This window comes from Magallana gigas, chromosome 1 (assembly GCF_963853765.1).
Source record: "Magallana gigas chromosome 1, xbMagGiga1.1, whole genome shotgun sequence".
Taxonomy (NCBI): Eukaryota; Metazoa; Mollusca; class Bivalvia; order Ostreida; family Ostreidae; genus Magallana; species Magallana gigas.
In genome coordinates, this window is record NC_088853.1 from 68,772,914 (window position 1) to 68,793,941 (window position 21,028).

General features: G+C 31.7%; 1 long non-coding RNA gene across 1 annotated transcript; it reads left to right on the forward strand.

The window, feature by feature from the left end:
- Positions 1-3,165: 3,165 nt before the first annotated feature.
- On the forward strand, positions 3,166-6,053 carry LOC105321626 (uncharacterized). Its single transcript, XR_010711258.1, has 3 exons — positions 3,166-4,516; positions 4,640-4,728; positions 5,451-6,053. It is a non-coding gene; the product is annotated as an uncharacterized lncRNA (long non-coding RNA).
- The last annotated feature ends 14,975 nt before the right edge of the window (positions 6,054-21,028 follow it).

Sequence of the window (21,028 nt, forward strand, 5' to 3'; positions counted from 1 at the left end):
CCCTCTCTCCTGGATAATTCTAATTTAATTCACACTTCACATAGTAATATGGCTTGGTCTCTGGCCACCTGCAAATAAATTCCTGGAACCACCCCTCCCCCTGGAAAATGTTTCAAGACAACAGTGTTGTGAACATTGAGTCATAAGGCACAGACATGCACCCGATATGAAATATTCTTATAATCAAACCCCTGACCATTTTGTACAGTGAGGTAGGGGTTATTTTTTATATTATGAGAAAAATTTAAATCATGTTATATACATGATATATGTCTGTCTTATTATAGAGGGGCTTCTCCCAATCCAGCCTACCCCTCAGATAATTTTGCACAATTAGGTCTCATATATTTTTCTTTCCTTCCTTCAAAAATTAAAAAAAACTACTAACTCCGCGCATGCTGTTACCTAAAATATGATGCACAACTGTTTTTGTTTACGTGTATAATTACAACAGAGGAAATGTGGGTGATTTATAGTAACCATACTGTCCCTTTTTACAAAAATAAAACAGAAACACTATGTTTAAATTATCATTTGCATAATGTACTGATGAAATCTATCTCAAAATAAATTCGGATTAGACGATACAATGACACCGCGCCTATTTCAGAAGAGTTACCGCTTATAGAGTTATCTCCCCTTTTGGGATCATTTGTGCGTTTGAAATGTGTATTGATTTGAGAGACCTGACTGACTGTCAAATTAAATGCAAAAAGACAAGGGCAAGGCGGCTATAGATATAATTGAACTTGGTATGATTTTCTTCCTTTTTTCGTGTACTTAATGAAAACTGATGCTCATTTGTTGAGAAATAAAAGTTTAATTTGTAATTTTAATCGAAATGTACAAAAACGCGCTATTTTTGCAACAAGTAGCCAGTTTTCCTACGAATTTGCATAATTAACGAATTTTACAACTGAATGAGCATTGATTTCTATGATGTATATATAATTTTAAATAAGAAGGCGTATTACTTACTCCAAACCTTGTTTGTCTTGCCCTTGTCTTTTTTGTCTCTAATTAGCATTGACGTTTCTTGTCTAAAAGATGCCCACGTGACACTGAAAAGTCATGTGACAGTCAAATTAAGACATGGTCAAGTTTAAGTGACCCATATCTTTGCAAAATCAGTCAAAAGTTAGTTTAAAAAAATATATCATGCAGAAAAAATAAAGCTTAAACAAACGACCTCCTTTTACTGCTGTTCGAAAGCAAATTGTTGCCTTAACTGTCCTGCGAAGAAAAAAACACTTTAATTGTTGGATGAAAATCATATCCAACTACAAATCACGAGATCCTGTATATTCCAGTTCTTTACATCTTCTGCCAGGCATTTATTTTTCATCATTGTTAATACATGTATAAAGAGGATGGAATTCAAAGTTTTTTTTTTCACTTCTCTATATTAATTGTCATAGCGGGGCCCTTCCTGACTGGTCAAATTTTCTAGTTTAGAATATGCAATAGATGTATTTTCACATTCAGGCAACTCAAAAATAATTTAAATGTTTTGGAGAGAAGTTTTGTTTTTCATTCACCTTTTGAACATTGTTAAAGTATCAATAATAGGAATATTATTAAATGTTTAGCTTGTGATAAAGGAAAGTATGGGTCCGAATGCAATGAAACATGTGGACACTGTCGTGATGTAAAACAGTGCTCCAATATCAATGGAACATGTTTGACTGGATGTAATCCTGATTATCAAGGAGACTTGTGTAAAACTCGTAAGTGAAAGAATTATCCTACTATACATTTATATAGTCATACACGTTGATAAATTAGATAAATCAAGTGATAGATAGTTAGATTAAAATGCGGGTATGTGAAGGAAGCATATTGGTAATTTAGAGTCTTAATCTTAAGATTGAAGAACTGTTTTGAACCAGTCCAAACACTTGGTATAATCCTCTTAAATAGATGGCAATGCAATAAATTAGGGAAGTACATTAGTCACTTGGTATTATCCTCTTAAAAAGATATCAATGCAAAACAAATAGGAAAGTACATTAGTACCACATTGGTGCATTATCACGTGATAATTTTAAACAGCTTACGTATATCCCTTAATATAAAGTAAGATAGAACACTACCCCGTGGTTTCCACAAAACAATAAACATATTAAGGAGAGGCAAAAGATCTCAGTTTTATCAAAATAGCTACTAGAATCCTCTATTCTCCTCGATAAAATAGATATTCATCTCTTTCACAATAAATCTTCGTAACTTTTGCACGAAAAACGGTATGTTGCATCAAAACAACACAAAACAATGGCTTCTAGCAGCACTTTTTAATTTAAGCATTAATCACACTATTAATGCATTATCCATTTGGATTTCAATGTATACGGCGTAGTGTTGTTCTCGTTGGATATTTATATCGTAAACAACGGCAAAGGAAAGTCTGACCGATAAATAAAGCTAATTACATATCTTTAATTAAATGACTGACAGAATTAAAATCTCCACCAATATTCTTTTGTTCAATTTTCAATAAATCACACTAAAATACCTTATTAGAGTTCTTAGATTACTTATATTTTGAAAATGTTCACAAAATTTTCTGACATATACACGACATTCAACTTTTCAGTCATGACGTCAATTTATGTAATAACATTTAATTTGTGAAATAAATTGTCTCCAGTATTTTTTTTTTTTTTTTGGGGGGGGGGAGGGGGGTCTATATTTCATTGTTTAGATATTTGAATAGGTACATGCTAAGTTATAGCTGTGATATCATGATATGATTGCATGCAACTCAGATTTCATATGCTTCTTTTAAACCCAGCATAGATAATGATAGATAGATAGATAGATAGATAGATAGATAGATACATCGATCGATATTTATTATATTATACATTTTGCAAGCTTGTCCCGTTGGATATTTTGGACAAGACTGTTCTGAGACATGTATCAACAGTTATACGTGTGATGGTTGTAACGATTTCGGTGGAACATGTGATTATGGCTGCCGGCCTGGCTGGATAGGATACTTCTGTCAAAAAAGTAAGTTTGTTCACATACATGCTCTTTTAATTTAGCAGTTATTTTTTTTAATAAAAAAAAGTAATGAAATTGTTGAAAATATTGGTAAGTTCCAATTCAGTGCAAAATATTATTAAATGAAACAGTAACAAAAAAAAACAAAACATAAACAAGTAATTATGAAATCATATATGTTTTCAAATAATTAACACATTTATTAATAACATAAAGAATATCCAAACTTTCTTTTACTTTAATTTGTTAGTATGGAAAGGTACTAAGGCCTGTTTGTGTTTATTACATCATATGCCGTGGTTTGTTTACAAGTACGTGGTGACATCGTTCTTCTGTGTGGGTTGATCTAGGTTGTCTAATACAGCCTTACACGTTAATATTCAGTATATGCCGAACGTTTTATGTTTTCAAAGGTCTCAATGACCTCGAGTAGTGTTTCAATTTTATACATTTGCGCAAAACTGGATGTTATCGATTTTATTGAGTTTGCGTACGGAATTACCAAGTACGCATAAACCAGCCGGGGACAATACGCCCAGTGTATCATGGGTAAGTAATTTTGTAAATAATGCATATTATCATTAAATATAGTGCGTTAATATTCAGTTTATACCAGAATGTTCACAATTTCTTGTCTACAAAAATCTGAATGACCTCGATTAGATTTCAATTTAATACATTTGCTCAAACCTACACATCATTGAGTTATGTATAGTGTTTCCAAGTTTACATCAACCAACCGGCGATAATACACCCAGTGCATTGTGGGTAAGTGTTCATGAATTATTATGATTATTTTTTTGTGGGATTTATTTTTGTTTTTTTTTTGTTTGTGTGTAATTTAGTTTTTTGATTTTCTGAATAATGCATATAATTATGACTTACATGGAATGCATAACATAAAACCTTATTCCTATATATTACTAAAATAACTGTTTTATTGTTATTCATATCGTAGATTTATAATTTATTTCTGTTTTTGTAGGCAAGTTAGTAATGGTCTCTCATAAAATAGATACATGCATCAATACAACCTATACTTTTTAACTTTGAACTTGGATGTTCACAGTTCAAAGTTGTTATTCCTCCTAAATATATATTTTTTGTTCATTTAGTTATGATATAACATTTTGGTTTATTTAGTCCTTTAAGTCATTATATTGATTTATGATTACCTTAAATTTGGAGAAAAAAATGCAGCTATCTGCAGATTGAACAAATAAAAAGTACATGAAGATTGTCGTTAAACGCAAAAATTCTATCCCGACCTCGTCTTCGAAAGAAATAATAATAAATATATATATTAATTACATGTATTTAAAATTGAAAAAAAAAATTCAATTTGTATAAGTTTTTTTTTATACAAATCGTCACAAAAACTCTTTACTGGAAAATGTTTAGATTTTGTTATTTTATAAATCAATAAACATATAAAAAGTAATCACCCAAAATATCATTGTAGTAGATTCTGGTACCATATCCACGCCCCTCGACAGATGATTTACCATATGTAAGAACAATAAAACTTAATTGTAGTACAAATTAACTTTATCAGCATTATTTTTTTTCTTCTTTATTTATAATAAATATTAACCACTTAAAAACAACTAACCAACATTTTATTATGACCTAGTTCTGCTCTTTGTTCAGACGTTAACGGTCAGTACTGTTGTATGGAGACGAGCACCTGCTTCACCACTGTCCATGCTTAATTTTAATCAGGTATGAAGATGTTTCTTCTTTTAAAGCTAATGCTATTTCAATATGTATGTTTCCTTTTTTCTTTCTTTTTTGACCGGGTTTTCCAACGAAAAAATCCGGTTATTAAAATGGTGAAAATGGCGGGCCGGCGGCTGCCAAAAGGGTACCCTCATTGTACGGATAACTTCTCCTACAGTTTTTAAGATAGAAAGTGGTTCTTTTGCAGATCAATTGTACATATCTCAGAGGTGTGCATATTGCTAGGATTTTGATTTCTGATAATTAAAAAAAAAACAACCCAAAAAACCAGCTTTTGAACTTAGTCATTTTTTGGCAAAATATTGCACATAGGGTACACCATTTCATTGGATACGGGTTGACATGGATTATGGATACAGTTCACATAAAAGAAAACCCGGTGAGCTGTCACATTGACAGCTTTTCACATCTTTTTAATTTTGAAGTGTTAATGAGATATCACGGGATGAAGCTCTACCATTCAGTCAACTGAATGTTATCTGAATGGTCTGAAAAGGTGACCGAATGGCATAGTTATGCCATCCAGTCACATTTCAGTTACCATTCAGTCACATTCCAGTTGACTGAATGGCCAAGTTTTATCCTGTGTATCCTGCAAAGAGTCGGAAATATGAGTTTTGTTACTGTATTACTGTATTTTTTTCTATAAAGTATTGTTTGAATGAAGCCAGTATGTAAACAAAGTGTTATATTTCTCTTTTCAGCCAGCATTAAAGCAACAAAAGAACACATTTTTTCGAGACATCCTTCATCACATGTACCCTCAGCAGTATGGCTAGGCGAGCCTCACCAATGACGGGAGTGATTGTAGTGACTATATATCAAATGAACTTTGAAACCACTGAATTCATTGTATGACATTGTAATACAAATCAGCAGTCGGAAAATGACAAAAACATATTCTGATATTATTTTTAGATGCATTACGGTAATAGATGTGCTGATACTAAACGAGAATTGTCCCTTTAAATACAATGATGCAGCAATTTAGAAATGAGACATATGTAGCATTCAGCATTGGTTATGTTTTGATTTTTATATTCGTTATTTAGTTAAAGTGGCACATCGATAAATTATAATTATAAACGTGCAATAAATTGTGATTACCCTTTTATTGCTGCAGGCAGTGGAAGAATGGATTAAGTCAATGTCACAATAAATCTTAACTTGTAGTTGTCTACGCGTTGTCACCAGTATCGTTTCACATTGTATTTAAGTGCATATAAAATGGCATTTTCGCCATGTGATCATGATATGAAAAATGTTATAAACACTTCTTTTCTTTAAATATAAATGCATGAATCGTTCTTTTGTAAATATATGCACTAAACATCAAGGATTATGTAACAGGGACAAACATTACCTCTGCTGAGTTTGGAATCCGGGTCCTTTGGAATGCGAGCACTCTATCAACAGCGCTAAAGGTTAAACCCACTAGCCAGAACTAGAGAAATGCCATATACATGACGACTATGCTTCAGAAAGACTCTCCGCACGTCTATACATACATATATTCAGAGAATGAAATTTCGATTATTGTACAATAGAAATAAAGCAAAGATAAGATATTAAAGAAAAACAATTATTTTTCGTACAGTATTTTTAACATAATTTTACGTTTTCAACGCGTAAATAAATCAATCAAACGCTTTGTATAACATTACTATGATTGCGCTCTGTTTTGCATGTAAAATTAAGAAATTAATTTATCATCTGTGCTGTGCAGTTCTTGTAATAAGGACAGTATCTCGCTATCTCAAAACTGTGATCCTTAGGCTGATTAGTTGAACATTTTTTCCTTTATTGCTCAGACAAATGAATATTATTATAACATATTGAATCATCATATCGATTGAAGCTTATGTTGCCCATAATAAGTACGTGAATGGCGTACATTTATAATGGAGAGGAATTGGATAATACTATGTAAATGCTCTTAGAATTACAGCCACGCCATTTTGTAATACATGTAAATAAAAACGTAAACCATACAAACAGTTTAACATCTTTCGAAGTTGTATTCAGTCAAACCGTTAAGGAGGCTGGGTGGTCAACCGATTAACCATCAGATCTATCTGAAATCTAAAGATATAAATAGTATAGCTATAAACTGTTATTCTAAAAAGAGAAAAATGCATGCATTTAACCATTACAATTTGGGTATCATCCTATATTATAATATAAAGGTCTCCTTTTCAAGGACGTCAATGTATTAAAAAAATTGCCTCGACCATCAAGACACTTTATTTATAATATAATACATATTAAAAAGGGGTAGGCTTAAAACGTCTATAAATGATACAAACATGACAATTGTCCATAAAGTGTAGGTGAATGAATAAACGCTTCATTTTTCGATTCATAAACAGTGTGCTAACCGGCGGGATATATATACATTGCTTCAAACGATCTGAATCAAGTCATTGAAGAACAAAGAACGGAATGTTCGAAAGAAAAAAGAAACATGATGCTGAATGGAAGAATAGAAGATATGCATGAAATAAATCATTACATTCGATTCACTTGATGTTTCAGAACCAACCTACCATAGACTTATTCGCACTTGTAACCTTTGAAAAACGGATAATTCCACAAATAATACTTTACATTAAATATAATTGAGGTTTCAACAACAACCTACTACATATTTATTATCACGTGTAGTTTTCAAAAAACCCAGTTACTCCACTTTTCATCAGGCGGATACCGTTTTCTAAAATGTCGTTTATTCGTCTCTTTAGTTCTAAAAGATTGCGCATGCGAGATTGTTTTTACGTTAGAAATAAACGTTTAAGTCTACGTCGCCTCTATGTGTTTTCATTATTCCACTTAGTCGGTAAAATACTTTTGCATTATTATAGGCTTAATAATAAGTACAACCGAATACCCAGAATTCTCAAAACAACCTTGAGATGTTTGTTTAGATCTACTTCTTTCTTCAGTCGAGCGCTCTTATAATAAACGATCGACCGTCAATTACCTCCATCTGATTTGCAGGTAGCAAACACAGAAACCGTCAATTACCTCCATCTGATTTGCAGGTAGCAAACACAGAAATGTGTTGATTGGACGAGGCATACTACTGTAACAAAGCACAAAAGATGCATTATGGTTTGTAAATATCAAGTAATGACTATTTACAGCGCCCCATCATTTAAATCTCATATCTAATTCGTGGAATGTTTTTGACCAAATGTTCATGGAATTTTAAAAAAGTACATTTATGTACACGTTTCCATTCTAATTAACTTCTACCTATTTAAAAGATAAGTTTAAGGTTTTTTTTATCTTTATTGAGTATTTTGCAAAGTAGTTTACCACACACACTATGTACGCATTACGTATAAGTTCAGGTAGTATATAATGAAAACTAATTTATCCTTCTGCTGATATAATATGGGACACAATTGTAATCTACTCAAACATGTAAATACTCTTCGTATGAAGTTTCGGCCTTTACTTCCTTTTTTTAAAATATAAAAAGCCTTTTCTGTGTCCCTCTTTATTTTGCTACTTCCTAGATCGAGACAGTTATAAACAAAGTGACGAAAACAGAAACATCAAGGGCGATAACTAACACAGTGTAACCCTGTGTTAACCGTACTATCAAAAGAAACTATACATTGTAACACGCATCAGTACATACCAAAAGCCTATGCTTCATATGGAAAAACATGTGTAAACAAGATATCTGTGAGCCAATGCTTCATATGGAGAAACATGTGTAAACAAGATATCTGTGAGCCAATGCTTTATATGGAAAAACATGTGTAAACAAGATATCTGTTAGCTAATGCTTCATACTGAGAAACATGCGTAAACGATATATCTGTGAGCCAATGCTCACTAGTAATACCCCCGCTCTGGCGTGATTAATCAAGGTAAGCAAAGTCCTCACTAAACAGGAAGTTGGCAACCAATTGGTGTAAAAACATATCCCACAAAATGGCATGCCTACACAAATAGTTTGTTAGAGTTTCAAGCATCTGCAAACTTTACGCTAAAAAAAATTACGACCAATTTGTACAAAAATTCTACAATATAGCAAGCATAAACAAATAGTGTGTTAACATTTCAAGCATCTGCAATGAATAATTGCTGACATAATGCGACAGAAAGTTTTTAAACGGAGAGACAGACAAAAGGACAGACAGACACTCAAGGAAAAAACAGTATACCCCTTCTCCTTTATAGCGGGTGTAAAATATTCAAAATCATTACTTTAAAATGCGTGACAGTTTAAAACGTAGCATGTCGAGGTTTTTGCAAAATATTTGTTGAATTTACTAAACACCTGATAATGATTTAATTGATTCAAAGATCTTAAACAAAACACCTACTTGCAGATATCACGCATTTTGAAATCTTAGTGCCGACCTCAGGGTCTTTGTCTTTAAGGGTGTTATCAGTGCCACTTGGAGTTTCCCAAGGATTTTTTGATAGTCTAGGGATTTTTATTGTGTTACAGTAGTGAAGATAGAACCTAACTTTTATTAATTTTTCAATCATGTATCATGCAACCTGCATTCTATACTATTTGCATCTTTGTCAACTTTCATGATGACAGCATTGTAGCAATATACCTTCACCACACGCATATAGAGTTAATAGGGTTTATAAGTCTCGTCACGTGACTGCCGAGATATCGCTACACAATGGCGTTATCGATTTTATACTGGACGAAGTTTGTGGAGGGACACACGAAGTGAACTAGCAAAACCTAGGCAGCGGTAGAAAGCGGTCGAGTGCTTCGGTTTGTTATGGACGAATTACATGTCATAATAGCGTGTGTACAGGCATCGATGAAAGAAACATTGTACAAAGTACAGGTACATTATTGTTGTACATGCCTCCAGGTATCTGTCTAAATTGAAGATCGTTGATACTAAATTGAAGATCGTTGATATGAATTTTGTTTATTTGCCTTGGAGGTAAGATTATGGAAGGAAGTTTTATCAAATGCCTGTATAATCGTATGATGTAACTATTGTAGATACTTTTGGATGCTGAAGACAACGGCATTGTGAAAATTTTCACATTTCAGTGCCTTATGGGACAGTTTAGAAGCCACCATGTGGCTGCAGCATTGTTATTTGGGGAAAGAAAGAAAACTTGTTGTTTGAGAAATTATAATTCTTATTGTCTATATTAATCAACAAACATAACTGACATGTATTATTGTTTATTCTAGGTACAAACGAGCAAGTAAAACGAATGTCAAGTGCAGTTGGCTGAAACACCCGCAGTCAGCACCCTCAAATTCAGCTGTAACGATTCTTTATAACAAAAAAGTGAATAAACATGTTTAGAGCACTCACAAGGAAACTAACAGATGATGACAGATCATTTTAGCATAACCAGCTGGTACAAATAGGACGCTTCATAGGTTGCTCTTCTGTGGAGTTTATTTGTAACAGTTCTGCATTCTCTGCATTATGCATTATATTGTTGGAGTTGTTTACATTATGCATTATATTTTTGAAGTTGTTTACGTTATGCATTATATTGTTGGAGTTGTTAACACTATGCATTATATTGTTGGAGTTGTTTACATTATATTTTTGGAGTTGTTTACATTATATTGTTGGAGTTGTTTACATTATATTGTTGGAGTTGTTTACATTATGCATTATATTGTTGGAGTTGTTAACATTATGCATTATATTGTTGGAGTTGTTTACATTATGCATTATATTGTTGGAGTTGTTTACATTATGCATTATATTGTTGGAGTTGTTTACATTATATTTTTGGAGTTGTTTACATTATATTGTTGGAGTTGTTTACATTATACATTATATTGTTGGAGTTGTTTACATTATGCATTATATTGTTGGAGTTGTTTACATTATGCATTATATTGTTGGAGTTGTTTACATTATATTTTTGGAGTTGTTTACATTATATTGTTGGAGTTGTTTACATTATACATTATATTGTTGGAGTTGTTTACATTATGCATTATATTGTTGGAGTTGTTTACATTATGCATTATATTGTTGGAGTTGTTTACATTATATTTTTGGAGTTGTTTACATTATATTGTTGGAGTTGTTTACATTATACATTATATTGTTGGAGTTGTTTACATTATGCATTATATTGTTGGAGTTGTTTACATTATGCATTATATTTTTGAAGGTGTTTACATTATACAGTATATTGTTAGAGTTGTTTACATTATACATTATATTGTTGGAGTTGTTTACACTATGCATTATATTGTTGGAGTTGTTTACAGTATGTATTATATTGTTGGAGTTGTTTACATTTTACATTATATTGTTAGAGTTGTTTACATTATACATTATATTGTTGGAGTTGTTTACACTATGCATTATATTGTTGGAGTTGTTTACAGTATGCATTATATTGTTGGAGTTGTTTACATTATATTGTTGGAGTTGTTAACGTTATGCATTATATTGTTTGAGTTGTTTACATTATATTGTTGGAGTTGTTTACATTATACATTATATTGTTGGAGTTGTTTACATTATACATTATATATTGTTGGAGTTGTTAACGTTATGCATTATATTGTTGGAGTTGTTTATATTAAACATTATATTGTTGGAGTCGTTTACATTATGTATTATATTGTTGAGGTTGTTTACATTATACATTATATTGTTAGAGTTGTTTACATTATACATTATATTGTTGGAGTTGTTTACATTATACATTATATTGTTGGAGTTGTTTACATTATACAGTATATTGTTGGAGATTGAACTGTGATTCTTTGTTGATGTTCTTAATCTAGAAATTCAAGATTTTTATCTTCTTTTCATGCACGGATCCAAAAATATATTCAGAGGGTGGGGGTTGGTACAAGGCCTATTTCATAAATTTAACTAATGCTTTATTTTCCTGGGGTGATCCAGAATGAAAAACGAACAAATATAATTTAGTTGAAAAGTGTGGTGTTGTAAATGTAAAGCATTTTATGATGTTTTTTTTTTTTCATGATTCGAATAAAATATATATGAAAATGAAATGGCTATTTGTTATCTTCAAGGATAGAAAAATGCATGGACATGGAAAGGTTACCGGTATTTGTTATCTTTAAGGACCGTTTATCCATGCATAAGTAGTTGACGGCTTTGCAGTAAATGTGTTGTGCGGCTCACAATTATAATTTGTACAGAAAAGATTGAGGTTTAACAGAAGATGTGATAAAACATGTGATTAAAAGAACCTCTCATGATTTTCAATGGTATATGATTTTTATCATTTGTGTTGTTGACAAAAATGGGTGAGGGGGTACATGACATAACGAAAACAGGACCAGAATTTTAACAAATATTATTATGTCGGTGCTATAAAATCAGTCAAAATAAAGCTGCTAGAGATTTGTAGAAAAATGTTCCCTGAATATAAATTAATATATGCAAAGAACTTTCGAGTATATATTCTCTCTATGACCTCTAAATAAACATTGCAGATTCAGTGACATAAACATTCTAATCTAATGACTATAACAATTTTATTACCTACCTGCATAGTTCTATACATTCCTTCCGTTCTTTGGCATCGGGTGGAAATCTTAACAAACTCCAAGTTTGGTTAGAGCTGGTACGATGTTTGTACCCTATCGCTGTATACCTTATCGTTACTACGAGCGCTGATGTACCCAGAAGTTGTAAAACGAAAGTGAAACCAAACTAGACTTACAGACCCTATTCGATACGCAATGGCATCCTCTTCGTATAAACAGTTTCTAAGTCGAAGCAGTCAATAGACAAACGATTTGATAAGCCAGGACTATCCACAATCTCGATTGAAGTCATCTTTTTGTATGTTTTTGGTCGATACAACATTTTTTTTATGTTGGTCAACGGGGGATGATAACTCCTCCTAGCCACATGATCTCTTTTCTATCCTTTTAGAGGCCGGTGTTGCTCTGCTTTGAAATTGTATTTTCGAGATGTCGAGATTTTGAGGTAGTTTGTTATGTGATTGTCATTTTTTTATATTTATATAAACGATAGGAAAATTTCTAATAATGGAGGACGAGATGGTCAACAATTTAACAAAAACAACTTTCTCAAATTTTTAAATATCAATTGTTAAATTATGTACAATAAATTAATAAAGAAACAATTATATATTTTGTAAATGTTTTCTTATAATTTGATAAAGAGCTCTTCTTTTAAGAAGATCAATAGAGTAAAAAAAAAATGGTCATGACAATCGAGCCATTTAGAGGTACACACCGGAAAATAATTATAAGTAGTCCGCAATTGACTTTGAAAATTAATACAAGCAATTAAAGACACACAGTGACATAAATAGATACATTTAAGGTATACCATATTGAAATTGTCTACAGTTTGTAATTTGCATCACTTCACCATTTTTGTATTACCTTGTCTACATCGTCTTCTATATTGCTTAACACCAAATTTTAAAACTGTCTACATTGTCCCTATTCTCTCTGTTATATATACTAATTACAATAACAGAAAAACGTTCAATAGGACATAGTTATATTTAACATTGTATTCCAAGTGATATATCTGTGATAATACCGCCGTGTCGATAACCAGGAACATGCTAGAAATGATATCTCCGTGATGTAATTTCAATTCAAAAAGCGACAAAAATTACGTACATACAATGAACATTCATTTTTAAACGAGGAAATGAGTGATAATATTATAACATCCCGAAGCAAACTTGAAATAAGTAAACTTTGATAATTTCGGGGGTAAAGACCGTTTTCTACGGCACCCTGTTTAACGAATGTCTACGTGAAACTATAAACAGAATTCAAGAGTCGGGTGTGTTTCCTGTATTATTTTATGATGTCCAGGCTCGTCACAAAGATGTATGGAGTGTTTGTTTGTGTCGGAGTGTTTGTCTTTGCTAACGGTTTCAGTGAGACAGTTCTTTTTTAAGTTAACATTTAATTTGTTAATAAATAAAATTGGCCTTATCTTTTATAGGTGGTGGACGTTTGATATTCAGAAAGAACATTTTTCGTTCGTTCGACTCAACAGATTAAATAAAGTTTTTTTTTTTGTTTTTTTTTTTTAAAGTAACGGATATTTTCTCTGATTACTGTATCTAAATACACGTTCAAGGATCATGATATCGGAAAAATGAAACGAGAGTTTTATTATAATACTGTACTATGTCAACATTTCCTAATAGAAAACAAAGCGCTTAGATTGTCAATAAGAAAAGAAAATCTCATTGTTACACGGCCAGTAAGTTTGAACTATGACGCTTGACCTCCTTATAATTTGTTACATGCGGTAATAAGTTTTTTTAACCGCATTATTAATTTATATTTGTTTTCAATGTTACGTGTTAATTAAGAATATGCATGACGTTACATTGGGTTGTATTTCACTTCAAACATTCTAGTTCATAGTAAAACATGACATGAATCTACAGAGGATCAACAGCTTGTTATAGTGGGTGATATTTTAACATATAAAAATAAAATGACGGCTTATTATCGTGCCGATAATTCAGACGTATTTTTTAAAATAAATCATGCACAGCACGTGATCAACTCGAAAACTTTCATTAATTAAGATACTGATGATATAAAACAATACACGATGCAGTCATTGTGTACAATGTAAATTACAGAAAAAATTAATGTCCGCAAAAAAGCGACGAAACGAACAAAAAATCTGGATGCATATATCTTTTTATCAAAATCGTCCGGTTTTTATTGTACCTTTGAATGATGTTGTTATACATATGATTGTAATAAGTAGAAATTTAAAATAGAAATGTAATGACTTAGAGACAATACATTTTCCATTTTAATATACATTTCTCTTTTTTTAACGAACTGTAGCTTAACATTGTTTAACAAGGTGTTTTTTTCCCTCGAAACAGTTAATGTCGCCCTCAACAAACCAGCATACCAACAGTACCCATTCGTTTATATAGGAGGAGATAACGACAGATATGACGCCAGTAACGCTGTAGACGGACGTAAATCAGACCTGAGTGGGTGGGGAGGTCAATGTGCTGTTTCAAATTGGAGACAAACTGCCACCTGGTGGGTGAACCTGACCACAATCCACAGCATACACCACATCACCATCTACTTCAGGACGGACAATAAACCATGGGGTATAGTCACATTTACTAAGAGTCCAGTAAGATATAAATATCCTGCGACTGTAGCTGTGTCGACACATTAAGTGTTTAGCCTTTATGTTTTGACTATAGATGTATCGAAACATTTAGTGTTTAGCCCCCACATATCACCCAAATTCTTATAATAGTCTATCAGAATATTGTGTTCTGAAATAAAATACGACGGTACATCAGTACGTTTCACGTATGAAACACTATCATATAAAACCCAAAGTGTGTTAAACTTATCTTCCCTAAATTCTTTCCATGTAATTTAACCTCTAGAAGGACATCTTCACAACCTTAACAAAAGTTCAACTCTCCGTCCAACAAGATGATGAATTTTTGTTAAAGATTATTGTTAAAAATATCAACATTAAAATAAAATAAAAATTCAAGCACATTGTGTATTTTATGAAATGTTGAATGATGTAAATTTATATTACTATATATATACGTCTGATAAACATCTGATTATTACGACACTATATCACACCAATATTAAAATGATCAGTAATGCAAAATGCTTAAACCTGAAATCCACTTGTTATAACTACTTCAATAGAAATAGATCAATACCGTAACCATTTAACGTTAGATATGCCCAGTGTCACGGTAGGTGCTAGCACGATAATGGACCCTCACTTCTCTTGTAAGCCGCGGTGTGAAGAAATGGTTGACAATGTGAACAGAACGTTCTCCTTGGGTACACTCCCTTTTTTTTTTAGAAAGGTGTTAATACTCAGTATCATTTGATGAATGTTGAACAATTGAAATCTAAACTGTGTTTAAACATCTGCTATTTGTAAGCAGTTAATGTCTATGAAATGTATCAGGAATTTCTTTCTGTTAGGCCTACATGTAAATGAATATTATTTAACTTTTCATGAAATAAGCTATATCTACAGAACATTTCTGCGCAGATATCTTTGAAAGTGCAGTTTTACCTAGAGATAATAGTGTGTTAGAATCCTAACAAAAAAATCCATACTATGACAATGCAACGAATAATAGAACCAGTGTCGCAGTAGGTGTTAGCACGATAAAGGACATGCACTGCTCTGGTGAGCTTTGTATGAGTCACTAAAGGTATGATAATGAATACAAACTGTTTTTTCTTGAATTAAAAGCTTCTTAAGGATTACGTTTACTCAGGGGCGAAAAAAAATCCACTAATAGGAACGAAAAACTACTTATTGTTTATTGTAGCCTCACTATTGTGGTGCTATTTTTCACTTTCAAATAACTAGGTCAATGACCTACTTTTTTTGCTAGTGACCTCTAAATGTTTTTTGAAAAAATTGTCAAAATTTGTCAAAATTGTCCACCATTTTCAAGGTTTTCTTTATTTTTTAATCATTAAAAATAATAAAACAATTTGTAGGTTGGGAAATGATAAAATACGAATAGTTTTACTAATTTTATATTTGAATGAATCATTTAAAGCTCATATTTTAAGTTTAATTAAGTCCGAATTTCCTCTATCAATTTTCAAAATTGTACCTATTTTAAATCGAGTTTTACAAAAAATTGACTAATAGGAGCTCCAAACCATTGATTGCCTAAAACTGTTTTTATTGTCTGTATTATTTTGTCATTAACATTATATAAGGTCAATGATCAAAATTTCGAGATATTTTATATTGAATCGATTTTATGTATTTTAAAGATTTTTCCAATCGCGTGCCAGCCAGTGATATAAATTTATAGACGAGTAAATACAACCATAAAATATGTAAAATGATATGAAAAAACACATATAAACTTAACTTTTGCAATTCCACAGCAACAGAAAGTTTTTAAGAGAAAAAAAGAAAATGAAAAATTTAGTCCGAATTTCCTCTGTTTCAATTTTAATCTACCTTTGTCGGAGCATATCTTCCTCAAATAAACAAATCATGGAAATGAATATCGATATTTGTTAATAACGTTGTTATTTTGTGTGTTTAAAACAACTTTGGACTTCAGATATTGAACTTTGTAAAAATATTTTTTTAAATCTCAAACCCTGAGTAAACGTAATCCTTAAGGACGAAAGACTTCTTTATGACCAACTCGTGAATACTCAATATGAGTTGATGGATGTTAAGAACTGAGATTAAATTGTGTGATTAAAACGTTTATCTGCTTTTTATAAGCAATTCATTTCATATTAGTAATTTTAATTTTATGTCTGCCTCCTATATGTAAGGTAAAAAATATAGACATATGATGCACGTCTATAATACAACAAATGCGATTTAGGAACTTCAATAATTATCAAGCTTTATTAATTTAAAAAATCTAAAAGAAGAAATAAATATTATTTTTGATGTTTACTGCAAATTCATTTAATGTCAACAGTGCTGTGTGCGATTACTTTGTACGTACTCAACACAATAGACAGACTACAGTAAAACAGAATGTATGATATACCGTTCATCGTATGTTTGTTTTTTAAGCTAAACAAGCAAATCCAACACGATTTATATATGGGAAAAATAGTAAGCTAATTTTACTGCAAACTCTTTATTTTTTTTACAATGTTTAAAAAGTACAACAAACACAATGCTGTGTACCCTTTTTTACAGAAAAAAAACATGATAAGTTGTCTTTAACACTATACGTTTGTTAAACTTTGTTTCTCTAGCTACATTGTTATGTTCGTCCATCAATAATCGATTAGCATTTTATGCAGGTCTTTCTAATTGGATCACTAACTTATTCCTTGGATTCTCCGTGTACGTCTCCAATACAACAGACAGAATACAGGGAACACTGTGTTACAAGGACGACAACTTCACACGGGCCACCATACCTGCTGTCTTCACCACCACCTGTCCTGTACATGGACAGTACGTCATATACTACAACGAGAGACTATTAGGAGTTACCTATCCTGAAGACTACTCTGCTACTGTCTTAATTGAACTCTGTGAAGTGGAGGTGTACGGTGGGTGTAATGTTATACCGCCTTCAAATTATGATCAGAATTAGTTAAGGTACATTGCGTGATGTATAAATGAAAAATGAGTGAGTGTAGTGTAAAGTTATAACACCTTCAAAATTATGATCAGAAAAAATAAGGTACATACCGTGATATATAAATAAACATTTACAGACTGATGACATATGGTCTTTTGTTTGTTGAAAAGTGTTTCTAATTTTCCTCGCACGATATGAATCAAATTGCCATTAAAAAAAAAAAAACTAAACAAGCTGTGGATTAAAGTAACCAAAGACTGTTTTATGTAACTGTCCATTATAAACCAACACGGTTGTACATTGAAATCTGATATAAACCATTTAAAAATAAATTGCTTTATCGCATGATGCATATTTTCAAAAACCTTAAGTATCTTATTCATGTCAAAGGTTGTCCTGCTACCGGATGTTACGGGTCAAACAATAGCCTCCCCTGTCCAGACGTTAACTGTCAGTACTGTCACATAGAGACGGGCACCTGTCAGGGCTGTAAACCTGGATATCAAGGTTACCGATGTGAACTAGGTAAAACTGCTTATGTGTAACTCTAAACAAAACAAAATATGATTAATATTGTACGGCTATAGTCTTAACATTTAAAATCTTTGCAATTAACAGTGCGACGTATGCAATTTACACACTTTCAGCAATATTTATACGCAACTTCATATGTAAAATTATCTTGGATAATTTGTATTTAATTCTGTAAAAAGTTTTGTAACAAGTAATTAAATGTTTACATTATTTTTACATTTTTCGTTATGTTTGCATTGGAAATATACGACATTCAATGATCAAAAACACACGATAAACATTACCATGTGGTATAAGCAGAATTAACGTCATAACGCGTTTTGAATACTACATAAATTATGAATAAATTTAAGAGGGGTCGATGGTCGTGGCCATTTTTAGACTACTTTAATCTCCTTCAGAAGAAAAGCTATATATGTTTAAAAAAAAGTAAGGAAAATCACACATTTAAAATGATAAAATATATGGATTTTTTCAATTAAAAAAAATAAAGTTTACAGCTTAACAAATCATATCTAAAAAATTTAGTTTGAGCTGATGGTTAATGTTTTGACCATTAAGCTCTTAAGAAGTTGGTAGTTTGGTTTTGTTTCTATTCTCGCACTAGTTTTTAGAGCTCGCTTTTCTTGCCAGCGCTTCGCGCCGGGGACATGCACTCGCTATAGATTGATAGGAAAGTTAACAAATTGACTACTTAGAAAGAATGAATATCCGGTTACGTGATTTTTCACACAGATCTCTTTAATGAATGAACGCTTAAAAAGCTCATATAACCTTTATTTTGAAAATAATTTTTTAAAACACTCTGAAATTCAAGTTTCTTTTTATTAGTTTACATGAGTTAAAATATGAAGTATTAATGGCGTTGTTTTAAAATATCAAACTAAGTTCTACAGTAGTTTAAAGGTACAAATGCTAAAAATATTTTCACAATAGTCCGCCTAAATGTTTGGTCTTTTGCGGAATATGAAGGAAGCGACTGTGCAGAAAAAAGAAACCTGCTAATAATCGGTCTTTGTACACATGTTTTGTAATAATTGATGTATGTATATTAGATGGCCTCGGGCTGATATTGGAGTCTCGGGTCGATATGGGATGTGATACAGATGTTGCCATGTATTATGCTCTAAATATCAGAGTATTAACTCATAGTTTGACTGTTGATTTCCCAATACGTGTAAATATTTATACTAAATTGTTTTATAGCCTGCAACGAAGGATATTTTGGAACCGAATGCAAAGAGACATGTGGACACTGCTGCGATGTTAGCCATTGTTCCAATATCAATGGGACATGTTTGAATGGATGTGATGTTGGTTATCTAGGGGACTTCTGTAAAACTCGTGAGTAGTTACACATGTAAAAACTTTTGATTGAAAATAGATTTATAATACATAGAACATCTAAACTTTGAGAATTAACATTATTTGTAGCATGTGACAGAGGGTTGTATGGTTCTGAATGCAGTAAAACATGTGGACACTGTCGAGACCTAAACCAGTGTTCCAATATAAATGGAACATGTTTGACTGGATGTGATGCTGGTTATCAGGGGGACTTGTGTAAAACTCGTGAGTGTTTTGTATCATTTACTCATTGTTAATAAACATAAGTTTGTTATTGAAAATCTGTCTAAATCATTAGAGTATTTATTTCTTCTTGATATCCATATATAAATGAACAAGATAAGTTAAAGCTGTAATTTAAAATATGCAAAAGATGTATTTTGACAGGCGACGCAATGTTAAGTTAAATGTTTTGAAGAGAAATTTTGTTTTCCATTCACCTTTTGGACATTATTTAAGTCTCAATAATAGGAATATTATTAAATTTTTAGCTTGTGTTAAAGGAAAGTATGGATCCGAATGCAGTGAAACATGTGGACACTGTCGTGATGTAAAACAGTGTTACAATATCAATGGAACATGTTTGACTGGATGTGATCCCGATTATCAAGGAGACTTGTGTAAAACTCGTAAGTGGAAGAATGATCCTACTGTACATTTACATAGTCATACACATTGATAGATTAGATAAATCATATCAGATTTGAATTTTTCAGTATTGTTTGCCAAAGGGCCATTGAAAAAATTATGGAAGTCTAATTGAATTGCTCTGAACAAATTTTATGTTATGTGTTCTCTCTACGCTATTTTGGGACAACCGTCCTACATTAGTACCACATTTGTGCATTAACGAGATAACTATAAATATCTTACGTATAAATATATATGAAATGATATAGAACACTAACCCGTGTTTTCCACAAAACAATAAATAAAACAAGGATAGGAAAAAGGTCTCAGTTTTAACAAAATAGCTGCGAGAATCCTATATTATCCTTTATTAAATAGATATTCATCTCTTTCACAAAATATCTTCGTAACTTCTGCACGGAAAACGGTATGTTGCATCAAAGCAACACAGAACAAGGGATTCTAGCAGCACTTTTGAAGTTAAGCATTAATCACGCTATTAATGCATGTTTAATTTGAATTTCAATATATACGGTGTATTGTTGTTCTTGTCAGATATTCATATCGTAAACAACGGCAAAGGAAAGTCTGGCCGAGATATAAAGCTAATTACATATCTTTAATTAAATTATTGACAAAATTAACATCTCTTCCAATATTCTGTTATTCAATTTTTAATATATCAAACTAAAATACATCA